Source organism: Nothobranchius furzeri, chromosome 5 (genome assembly GCF_043380555.1).
Source record: "Nothobranchius furzeri strain GRZ-AD chromosome 5, NfurGRZ-RIMD1, whole genome shotgun sequence".
Classification (NCBI taxonomy): Eukaryota; Metazoa; Chordata; class Actinopteri; order Cyprinodontiformes; family Nothobranchiidae; genus Nothobranchius; species Nothobranchius furzeri.
This window is the reverse complement of record NC_091745.1, coordinates 63,347,633-63,360,531: the sequence shown is the minus strand read 5'-3', so window position 1 is coordinate 63,360,531 and position 12,899 is coordinate 63,347,633. Positions and strand designations below refer to the sequence as shown.

At 40.8% G+C, this 12,899-nt stretch overlaps 1 protein-coding gene across 3 annotated transcripts in view; it reads right to left on the bottom strand.

Annotated features, from left to right (window-relative positions):
• The window catches only part of septin7b (septin 7b), a 537,254-nt gene that overhangs the window by 439,737 nt on the left and 84,618 nt on the right, over positions 1-12,899 (bottom strand). The gene's annotated exons all lie outside the window — the stretch shown is intronic.

The window sequence follows — 12,899 nt, the reverse complement described above, 5'->3', positions numbered from 1 at the left end:
TTAGGAAAATGACCTTTATGTAGTGATATGTTATATATATATGTCAATGGTCTCACAATAGAGAATATAACTTCTTTTATAATTCCCATATGAATTTCATTTATATCTGTGGATTTTTTGTTTTTAAATTTTCTTACTGTATTTACAACGTCAGTCTCACTTATCTCATGTAGAAACATTGAGTTGATATTACTATTTATCAGATTATTACATGTATCTGCATCAGGTGGGACTGCTATCTCATTTGCTAATGAGGGGCCGACGCTTACAAAAAATTTGTTAAATTCTTCCACTATATTTATTAGATCATGTAAGTACAGTAAATACCCAGTGAATACCTTGTATTTAAAATATCCAGAAATGAAACAATCTATGCATAACTTTGGCTTTTTTCACAGTTATTTCATGATCCTGTTGGTTTTCTAATCAGCCTTTTGTCCCATGTTATTAATAATTAATGTTCATCTGACAGTTAGAATTGTACTGATTTGGGTTTTTGGCGCTGGCTGCTCCCAGTGCAACTGTGTTTGTGGAGGGAAAAAGTTCCAGTGCCTAATTCTGTGATGTTGTGCGTGTTGAAAGAATGAAAAACACATGAATGAGGGGAAGTTTGTTGATTTATTGCCACCCTCTGGGATTTTAAATATTTACAGTTGTTCACAATAAAACCAAATGATGGAAAAACTGAGATTATGAGCAGAGAGAGGTTTTCTTGGAGTGAGCTGAGCTTTTGGCAGCTGGCGGAGGTGTGAGAAATGATCCCGCCAGTTATTAACCTCTAGCATTAATTAAACTCGAACCTTGATAAATAAATGCATTCAGTTTTTTCCTATACTCTCTACAGGGCAGCTAATTTAGTTTGCCGTCATCCAGATGTAAGTCTTTGACCCCCCCTTCCTCCATTGTTGCTCCAGCTGTGTGGGCTTCAGGGAGCCGATGATGGAAAATAAGGAGCGCTGATCCCTCACAAAGTGCAACGCTCTGTGTAACCTTGATAGTGGCTGCTGGTCGACAGACAGGGTGGAGGGAGTGGTCCATTTGTCTCAGGTTGCAGCAGTGGCAGCCTGATTTACTGAGCTCCAGGTATCATCCCGTGTCAAGGTGCACATTCTCTCTGTACATTATGGGCCCGGATGATACGATTTGGAGGCTTCTAGTAAATAACCTCAGCGTTATGTCTTTTATTGAGTCGTACATTGTGTTGAATTTGTGGCTGAAGCCACAAGAAATGAAATATGAAAGAAGAATTCCCAGTTTAGCATGACGGGAGGGGGAGGGGATGGCAAATTCAGGCAAACGACAAAAACGCAAAGAGCAGGAGGTGCAAATAATCACAGCAACGAAACAAAAACGAACCTTTTCAGTGATGCTTTTGCTGAATTCATTAGTTTTATTAGGTCAGTGTAATTCTTCCTTACTACTTAACCAAATCATTTTGCATTCCTACATTATTCCCATCTTTACACAGTACCGAAGCTGACTGGCAGAATGAACGGAGATCTGTTCCCGTGCAGTATAAATGTGCTATTAAACACCAGCGTCTCTAATGCATTATCTGCTGCTGTGCTGCTGAGCTCCTGCAGTCATTTTCTGCAGCTCCTCTTCTCTCCTCTCAGCTGGAAAATACCGCAAACATTTTTTTCTTCAGATGGTTTATGAAGACGGTTTTTGTTGAGCAGCCAAGAAAGTTTTGGATCCGATCACAAAATGCATTTCAAGCATTGCAAGTGGATGTGTAACATGCTTGTCTGAGTCTCACTCAGACTTGTGTTCAGCACTGGAAAAAGTAATTAAAGAAGATTTAATTTTAAATAAAAATTACATTTAAACTATTAATGGAAAATAAATGCATTTGTACATTGTTGGACCATCCTGTTGTCAGTCTCGCCGAACCGCTGGACTTCCGCATTTACCTGGGTCCTCCACTCATAACCACAGACATATATACAGAGATGCCCCATGGACTGGCACTGCCTATTGGAGCTGCCATAGTGGCCGGCCGCCATCTTGATGGCTCTCCATTGGCCCGCGGTGCATTCATTTCTACAGAGGAAGGTGTTTACCCAACTAAAAAACACATTGTATTTAGCTTTTTACAAAATCAGACATATGGTATGACATGATAGTTAAAAAATAAATATAATTAAACAAAACAAAACAAAACAAAAAAGAAATAAAAATCGCAAAAGGTAGGCTAGAAAAGTCAGTTGTAATCCCAAGTTATTTGTTTTCAACAGTATGCGGGTTGTTGCAACCGTTGGCTGCACAAAAGTGGGTGTAGTTGCTCACTGAGGGGTTGACTTCAGTTGGGTTTGGAAAGTGTAGGACCCATCCAAAATGGCAGCGACGCTGTTACGCTCTACAGCGCCCAATATGGTGTCTATGTATTCATGTCTATGGTCATGATGCACACATATGTTTAGCAACAGAACACTAGTGTGAAAAGTTTGTGGCTCAGCAAAATCAGAGAAGGAGAAACAGCCGGCTGCTACCACTTCAACTTTAGGACAAACTACCAGAGTCCCAAAAAGAAAAACACCCTTTGAATTTACGAAATATGAAAGACCTAGAAAACGGCAACTGGTGTTTAGCGTTCTCTCGTTTCCTCTGGCAGTGCGGGTTTCAGGTTCCGGCCCAGGGAAGATAACTGAAGGGAGGCATAATTGTTCCATGACAGTGTTTGCATTTAAAAGCTAGCTTATTTTGTAAATTTGCTGTTGTAGCTTTAATCCTAGAAAAGCTGAATTCAGAAAATTAGTCGTGGAGCTGTTTCCAGAACAGCAGATGATAAGAGGCAACATTTGGTAGGGAAAACACTTTTCCAAGCCCACACAAAGAAGTATAAGTTGTTTCTTTGGTCAAAACAGAAAAAAGGAGAAAAAAACTCACTGACAATAAATAACAAACCAAAAACTCAAAAGTTTTCTCCGAATTAATAAAAACACATCAACCCTTTCAGGCTCTAAATAAGTTTTGATAAAAGGACGAACAACTAAGTCCTTCAGGGGTACTTCTGAGTTAAAAAATGCTCATGACATATGTGGAGTAAGCAGGTAGGTCGGTTTTAACATTGCAAATCTGCAACGCCTGCCTCCAGAGGGTTAAAACATGAAATGTTGGTCTCTTCTGTCTTCCATGAAGACATCAGCAGTCAAACTAAACAAATGTTTGGGGATTTTAGAGGGAAACTACCGACTCACTTTACCAAGACGTTGATTCAAATCAGGTCCGCGCTGACCCGGCATTTTAAAACGTTTAACTGAGACTGGCAGACAGTCCAGATCAGGTTCGTTTGTTACTCACTAATCTCTGTGATTTATTCCCAGAGAAAAGCCTCGTTCCTGGCAGGTTTAATGAGGCTTTGAGATGGCCAAAAGCAACAGGGGGAAAGAGTCCCAGTTTGAGATTAAACAGGAAGTAAAGCTGTGGCGTGGACAACCTTTTGAAGTTTGGATCCTCGGGCTTTACTCTTTTAGTAACAACCGCGGCATTCTCCGTTTGGAGTCCCTGTAGAGCTGTTTGGCTAACAACATTCCTCCACTCTAACGTCTTTGGCTTCACACGAGCCCGGTGTCGGCCTGCGTGTGGTGCCCCACCATTGGAGCCACAGCAGAGATCTCACCTGCCTCTTTAAGCATCACCTCTGGATTTTATCCTCATTAACTTTGTCTTCGTTATCAAAAGTAATCAGTTTCTGTGTGCATCTTAACAAACAGCAGACCCCCACTCCCCAAACCACAGTTTACTCTTCCTGTTCCTCGTAAAAGCAGATGTTTAGACAGTCGCCGTCTCTTGCACACATCGCTGTTTTCTTGATTTAGTGTGAGCTATGAATTTTAAAACAGGCTGCTCGAAAGAGGAGGTCGTTGGGAAGTCACAAGCACATCGGTATTCAATTAGACGCTGTTAAAACCTGGAACCTTTCGAGTTTGGCAGAAGAAAGTTTCTATTTCTTTTATTTCTATGTCAGAAAGGGAGTGGAGGGTGAATAATCCCAGCTGTGGTTTAGGGAATGACAAGCGCTGGTGGTCAAAGTGCAAAAGCACTAAATAAATTTTAAATGACTTTTGTTTTGAACTTTCACATATAAACACAAGGACAGAACACCGCAGTGGGCATTTGTCCCCTCTTTGTTGAGATAAGGAAGCTCTTTCATTTGAAAAATCTTTAAACTTTAATGCCTGTTTTTGTCTAAGCACTTTGGTTAATGTGTTTTCCGTCAGATCTCTTTGAACGGAAGCAGGCTTGTCTTTCACTCCAGTGATGAGCTTTTGACATCAATTTGTGTTCGTTAGACGGCTGCATGTCACCCTCCCTGGAGATCAATACCCCAGCTCCTCTCTTTTAGGTTGTTTGGCTTTACAAGCCTTAGAGAGAGAGATAAAATGAAAAGGAAAGGGTGAGACAGAGATAGAAAAGACAGAGGGGATAAAAAGTGGAGGGAATCTAAATCAGTTCAGCTGCAGAGTCCATCTAGAATTGGTTTTATTGTTGGAGTAGGACTTCCCTGATGTTCAGATCAAGGTTACAGATACCTGCATTATTGGGATTCCTTGAAATAAACGTCACTAAATAAATGTTGCATGAAAATATGAGAAATTGAATGTGAGGCCAATTTCAGTTTTCAGTACAGCATTTTTAATACTTGGATGCATATTTTGCTGCATGTCAAGAAAAACATAGTGAAGGAGAAACAGGTGGGACGGATTAGGGCAATAAATAAACGAGTCACTGTCATAACAGCCAGTATAACTGAAGCTGTCAACAGTTTCCCTTAAAAAGAATCAGCTGAAACAACAACTGAATTTTGGATTTTCATTGTTTTTACTTTATTGGAGTTCAGTACTGTTACTGCAGATTTGGTGACCCTTCACAATAAGGGTGTCTTTATTAACGTTACTTAATGGATTAATGCGCATTAAAGAGACAATGTGTAGTTTTAACCGCTAACCTCTGGAAACATCCATCAAAATGTGGTTAAAAATGAATTAAATGATGTCCAGTTGTTGCAAAACATTGACGGCTCCGTTTGTTCATCTAGTTTGGAATTCCTTTTTAAGTCCGGTGTCTTCTTTCCAGTTCGTTATCCAATTGCTTCTGTTTGGTTGCAACGTTTCTCATCCTTTCTTTGAGTAGTGCTTTCTGTGTTCTTTCCATTATGTTCTGTGCTGTCTTGGTCTGGATCGGTGTTTTCAGCTGTAGGCTTGTTGGCGTGATGTATTTGCACCGGCATCTTAAATTGAAACGAAGGTGGCTCCTTAGACGTGCGCGTTGTTGATGTAATTGTTCCAAATGGCGGAAGTCCGTTGTTCCTTGTCGGCATTTTTCTTTAACCATATTTGGTATGTTCTTACTGTGTTTGGCTTCTAACTCCATTTTTGGTTCTTTTTAAAACACAGGAAAGGTTCCTCTTTACCCTGCTGACAGTTTTGTTTGGCGACTGCAAAACATCCTCAGAGCTGACGCTGATGGTGGCGTCACTTTCTACTCCGTTTATCCGCGGGCAGCAGATAACTTTGTCAGCAAGGTAAAGAGAAACCTTGACCGTGTTTTAAAAAAGAACCAAAAATGGAATTAGAAGCCAAACACAGAAAGAACGTACCAAAGATGGTTACAAAACTTTCACCATTCATACACGTTATTTTACACATTTACTTCTTCACTTGTTGCCAGTGATGAAAGGGAGTCTGATGTGCTTGTCATTTTGCTGAATTTTGCCCTCCCCAGGGTTTTTAGACCCTAATGGGCAACCATTGGTAAGGTCTTACTCCAATACAAAAATACTTGCTTGCAATGATTTACGTATCTACTGCCCCCTATAGCCAGGAAAACTACACACTGTCACTTTAATAAACAAATGGTCCCTTTATTAACATTCTCGATCTTTCCAACAAGGTTTCTTAAGTTTAGGATAAAGGGCCAGGGGCAGAGTCTGCTTAGTTATGCACTACCTAATATTAACATTAATATTAATCAGTTGTTTATACTTTACTTAAAAGTTTATTAATGCTTAATAATGCACTAACTGATGTTAATAAAGGAATCCTTATTGTTAAGTGTTACCCATAATTCTAATGGATGTGAAAGATCAAAATCTGTCACAGAATTACTAGGAGTGTGCAATCTTAGGTACCTCACGATTCAATTCAATTCAATTCAGGGTGCTTCAATTCAATTATTAAAACGATTATCATGATCACCACGATTACCACTCTTTATGATCCTTTTTTTCATGTTTAGTTTTAGTTTTTTCTCACATCAGAGCTTTTTGATACCCTACACAGGTTTGCATGAAATCCACAGATAAACGTGGATAATGACAATGAAAATAAACACGTCAGTTTCACTATTGTAAACAGAATGAGAGTGGGCAAACTGGAGCAATGCAGAGATGGGAAGTCTTTAGATTATCTGAGAGTTCACATGAGATTGCGAAGAACTAACACCTTTTGGAGTGGCTTGTAAAAAAACTAACGTACCCCCGCTGCACACTGGAAGCATCAGCGGCACGGAACGGCAGCAGCAAGATTTACTCGCAACAATCGCTGCACTCCAGTGCACATCGGGAGAGTCTCAGCCGTGAAGCGGCTTCTCCGCTGTGCTCCTCGCTCGACTCACGAGATCACAAAATCCCTCAAGATTATGCCAGCTGCCATTAAACCAAAAAGAAGGAAATCACGTTTGATATTGCTGCTTGATGTCATAAATGATGTTGTTTCTCTCCACTGCCAATTAAAAACACACTGCTGCACTTCTGGAACGATGCAAGGAGTAAATAAGCTGTTAGGTCACTTGGATTGATGTAATCTACATAGATATGAAATAGCATCACAGCAATAGACGTTTATTTAGAAAATTACCTGGGATTTTACACTGGGGTTGTGTCCCAGAAGCAGCTCGTGACAAAACTAGAACTCGATCCTATCTTCTGGGACGCACCTGAAAATGGCTGCATCACGGCTGGTTTGAATCACTCCCATAGACTCTGATGGATTCTGTTTAAAGCGGTGACATTCTGCTGCCGTTCCGTGCCGCTGATGCTTCCAGTGGGAAGTAGGGGTTGTGTCAACTAGTCGACTAGTCGACTTCACTGTTCTGTAGTGACTTTTTATGACTTTCATCGACTAGTCGCTGTCACGTGATAATGACCAACAAGATGCAGTTCTCGGAAAAGACAGCAGGTGACGAGCCCCTGCGCGTCGGGAGACGATGCGCTGTGCCAGAGCGTCTGTATCTGACGCCCGCCGCAAAATGGACATTTGACCGAATTGTGACCTTTACCCTCATGCAATGTAACCTTCCCCTCACCTCCATCCTAAACTTAACCAGCTTGTGCATGCAAAGCTCTGATCGTTGACGCGCTCCAGACATCTGCGTCCTGAGCACGGCCACAGTAACATTATCAAATTAGGTATCACCACCTCAAAAACTAATTTAACATGTCTTTTAATTGTGCCTGATGCGTTTCGCTGCTGTGGAGTGGAGCGCATCACCTGTTTTGTCCTCCGGTGATTTCACATCAACGGTGCGGCAGGCGAGCACTCCGCTGTTTTTGCGGTCGGTAAATCTTTTAGAACTGCAGTTCAAAGCTAACTCATAAGGTGAATATATATGAACCCAGGTAGCAGTTTTTCTTTAGGATTGAGAGGAGATGCAGGAAGATAATAAACAGACAGGACAGAAAAATAATCAAATAAAAAACAAGTTAGTTTTTGTACCTGGTGGTTGCAACAAACAGACACCATTGAAGGTAATCAGAAGTGAGGAACAGAAAATGAAATAATTATTTTAATGTTTAGAGCAGCAGAAACTCTGAGAGACTGCAGGCGCATCAGTGAGTTTGTGGCCGCTGCGCAGGGGGAGGGGGGAGAGGGCCGAAGCAATTTTAATTGTCAAAAACTCCAGCGAACCAATCAACCAATCCCCCCTCACGTGTATGACGTCATCAACGACTAGTTGAAGTCGACTTGATTTTCATTACTTGACGGTCGACTTTAAAAAAGTTAAGTCATGCAGCCCCTAGTGTGAAGTAGACTTTAAAGACCGTTGCTCCAGCCGCCATAAAATTAAGTTATGTTCAAGCTAAAAGGAAGTCCATGACAGCACTTAGACAGCCTCGTTATCCCACCACCACGTAATCTTTGTGAAAACACATTATCACGCCACATTACCACCACAGACTCACTGCTCACCTAAGGCTCCCTGGGGATGCCATCATTTTATGGAAAAGGCTAGAGTTCCGGGCAAGTTCACACTAAATATCTAAAGCTATGAATCAAACTTCCGCCGTTGCTGCATTGTTTTTATTTTCACTGGCCAGTCCCCCTCAAGTGTCCATGCTTCTCAGCTGTTTTCTGCATGTATTTATAATAGTTTCTGAACGTTTACAAATCCATTTTGAGTCGGCAAATGTCACATCAATCAATTAAAGGGGCACACCCCCAACAACTACAGAGTGGAAACATGGTGGTTATTTTTATTGCCTATGATTATTTTTGAGGATTATGGTGGAAATAGCAAAAGGGCGTCATGCAAAACCAACAAGCTGTTAATTAACCTAATTTTGTAATTGCTTAAACTCTTTGAGTTGGTTTAAAGATATATTGTGCAGTTTTTACCATTCATTTCTGGAAATATCCATCAAAATGTTGTTGAAAATGAATGAAATGATGCTCAGTTGTTGTATTGGTGGCTTCATAACATATAACCATAAAAAGCAGGTCTAAAATACAGGGGAGAGGGCAACACCATATTAGACGCCATGTTTCCTTCTACGGGAGCTGATGAAGACAAAATGCCTTTACTGATTTGTAACAGTTACAAAACTTTAGTCATTCTTAAATGTTGTTGTTTAACACATTTACCTCATCACTTTTTTTCACTGATGAAAGGGAGTCTGAGGTGCTTGTTATTTTGCTCAAGTCTGCACTCCCCAGAGCTTTTTGATCCTAATGGGGATCTGCTGGTAAGGTCTTACTCCAACACAAAAATACTGCTTGCTTGCTACAATTTAGGTATCTATTGTCCCCTATCGCCAGGAAAAATACACACTGCCACTTTAAATTATTCTAAGGCGACACAATGGACTCATGGCACTGTGTTACTACAACAACAATGACTTATTGTTTGAGGTGCAAGCCCACCAGTCCCAGTCTCCTTGTGAGAGGTATTAAAACACAGCAATGTCAGCAGACTGACATTTAGTTAGAAATAAAAACTCTGTCTCGTAATTGTCTTCACAGGTACAACCTCTACATAAAATCACAAGTTGTTTGTGCAACCACAATCAGAAAAAAAAATCATTGTCATCTAAGAGAAGGTGGAACAGTGTCCAAAGCTGCCAAAGACACAGTGACAAAGTATCTAATCTATCATTTTCTCACTTAAAAATAAAAATGTTGAACAGAAATGCAGAACGTTTACTCTGTCAGCCTCACATCGATTTAGCTCCGACTTCAATCTCCACTTTTATTTGGAGTTTGTCTGAAAAGAGGACTTAGGCCGCTTATGTCGCCTACAGACAGATCAATTCTTTTTCAGAGTACACCTCTCCTCCTGCAAAGGCTTTTTGAGAAAAAATGTCCCAGACCATTCTGGAAGTGTTGATCTGTACGTAAAATAATTTTGTTCCTGTAAACTAACCTGATGAATGGTTACAGATAAACCCTAACCCTGTGTCTCTATACCTTAAAAATGTTAATGAGCTAGCCCAAACATTGCCCCCTTTCAGTCCATTTGACCAGTATCTGCTGTATATGTTTACAATTTTTACTTAACAAAAACCCACAGAAGGAAATAGACTCTGTGTTTCCAGTTTCAGATTATGTCTCATTAAGAAATGCTTCATGCTTTTCTCTACGCAGGTTCGGTTATTTTTACACAGCTGAGGTAATGCAATCATTTGTGCCAAATTGTTCTCCCTGTCAAGTCAGTGAAATACAACATGTTGTAACACTGTGCAACATCTAATACCACCACACCTATCAAGGGTACTGAACTGAAATGCCATGACAACAGAGAGCTGAAAAAAAGGTAATAAGCTGAAGCCTTGCGTTTTTTATTTGCTTGGGCTCTAGAAGTGATTATGACTCATTCACAGGGAAAAAGCAGAACACCAGATCAGAAATCTCACGCTGACTTGACCAAAAGCTTGTAGATGGAGAGTGATTCTGCGGGTTGATGACTGTAGAGGGTTTCTAAACTACATAAAACTAAACAGTCGAATGTGGCTTGTGTGTAACCCACCTACATGTGATCCGTAGGCATTGTGGCCTGTTTTTCTCCCACTAAGCCCTCTGGAATTAAGTCTGGTTTCCCACCATTTCCTCTCCATGTGTTTTACATCACTGAGCGAACAGCGAACAGGCAGGAGATAACCGCACATACCTGCAGGGAACAACAATGGCTAAACATCGGAGTTTAAGGGCTTTCATTCTGAAACCCAATATACCATCTAAAAGAAGTGGCAGTACTTTGAAAAGTGAAGCGCATAACTGTTTCCAGTTACAATAATGAGTCATCCAAAATCCCCTTTAAAAATATTTTTATTCTAGAGGATATTGACAAAAGGCATTGACTAGAAGTGAGATAGTCTCTCTGTTCCGCCGCTCGGAGGCGATTGAAAGCCTGCGGCAGAAGAGAAATAAACAAACACATAAAACCGCAGGAGACTCATTTGGAGTCAGACTGAAAATGAAACCGAAACATGTTTTCAGGTGGAAAGGATGAAAACGCTGCAGCTGCACTTGAACCTGCTCCACCAAACCCGAGATTCGTCCTGCATCATTTAGAATTTCACAGCAAAAAGGATCAAAGTCTCCACGCAACAGTTGCAACATCCACCACCAAACACCCATTTTTGGTGGCCAAATGGAGTTCTGTAATTGGAAACAGAAAGTGAAGTTACAACATGCTGAGAGTGCCCAACTTTACTCCCCGGACATTGCTGCAGGAGGATGTTTAGTTTGAAGGTTAAACACCTCGGACATTAATACACCTTTAAGTGATTAAATGCTATTAGGACAGAGTGGAGCTGCAGTGTCTTTACCAGGGGACAAAGTCACTTTGTAGCTGTATCAGCTCTTGCCATGCGCCGTATACTTTTACAACAAAAAACAAAACAAACAAAAACACTAATTTATTTTCTGTTTGTTAATGTCTCACTTCTAACCAACCATCTTTATCTGGGCTTACAGGACAGGAAATAGCTTCAGCAGCGGTCCTGATGATGTGTGATAAGAAACGGCTGTATTACTGTCATGTCAAGAGTTATTTGTAATGCTAGTGAGGGTTTCCAACACTGCACTGTCTGCATTCACATTCTTGAACAATAAAGCATACAAAATATCATGAAGCATGAATAGCAGTAGAGTCATGAGCCTGAAGATGATTCTTCATGCACCGAAGTTTCACCTCGTGTTCAACTTTGAAGAGTGCATTACAAGTTACAAACCATACCAGTTTTATTCATATGGCGCATTGACAGCATGTAAGCTGACCAAAATGCCTCCCAACATAAACATAAAAATACCAATAAAAACATATGTAAAAGCAGATAAAAGCAGCAATCAAAACACACAATGAACAAGAAAATAAATCATAATCTAAAAGCAAAATCAAAACAAAAATTAAGGTCTTCACAAAACAAAATGAAGCGCCTTCGCCTGAAGCCAGGCGTACATTGTGCGATTCCTTCGACCGTTTTGAGCTGATTTTCCTCTTGTGCAAGAATCTGTGAGGTCGGCGCAAGTTTTGTGTCGAGTAGTAAACGGGGGTTGCTGCGCCCCCAAAGCATTGGAACCGCTCACACAGCACATGCACCAGCCCGGCTCCACGGGTATTTCTGTGTCAACACACGTTGTTACCTTTATATCTGAACTCTTTTCTCCTGCACACGGTGACAAGGTTTGTCAAGAAAGCATGTTTTCCGTATTGATGTCAAATAAGACAGATCCCAAAGCATTGTTTTACTTCCTGTTGTTCATCTTCCATTCGCCAACCCCCATAAATCCCTACATGTTCTGCTACGGCAAGCCCGAAGGACAACAAACATCAAGAACAACAAAACAGCCTCTGGATCTTTTGGGTTTTTGGACTCAAAGGTCCAAATGTTTTGTATAAAAACTACAAATTTTAGCACAATCTTTAGCCCTGACATGTTGCTGCCACACGTACAGTGAGAGCAGTCAGGTCGCATCCGAGCATTGGTTCGAGAACATGACTCGTGAGATTTCCTCTGTGAGAAAGTTGTACAGTTTGAGATGGAGCTGAATGCTATGAGTGAAAAAGCTGCACAATGTACACCTGGCTTAACAGGGTCTGTGTTGTAAGTTTTAGTGTGTAATGCCATTGGCTAGCATGAACTGTCCTTGAGAATGAAACGTGTTTTCCAGTCAGATTCTCCAAAGGTCTCCATTAACATAATTGGATATGTGTCTTTTTTTTTTAGAAGTGCTTGCCAGGGGTGGATCTAGGGGGGCTCCAGGGTGGGCCAGTGCTATCCTGACAGCACCCATGGACCCCCCTGTGTCCCCTCTGGCCAGGACAGATTCTAAGCATTAATGATTTTGGATATTTCATGGTAAGATTTGGAACCAAGTAATGTGAATGAATGTTTCTGAAGTTGATAAGAGAGGCCGAGAAAAATACTTCCATGTTGAAACAGAGACAGAGAATCAAGATATGACAGTGTACTTAGCTAAAGAGTAACATTTTAGGACATATTGAAAAAATAACAAAACTACAATTCTGTTGCTAAAATTTGAAACACTTAAAGCCACTGTTTGCGATGTTTGATTTAAAACATACCTCTAGTGGCGCTTACACACTAGCATCTGCTCTACTCCACCTGTACTGGGGTGGGAGTGTTCTCATTTAGGCCGCCTTGGATTTTCCCGCTC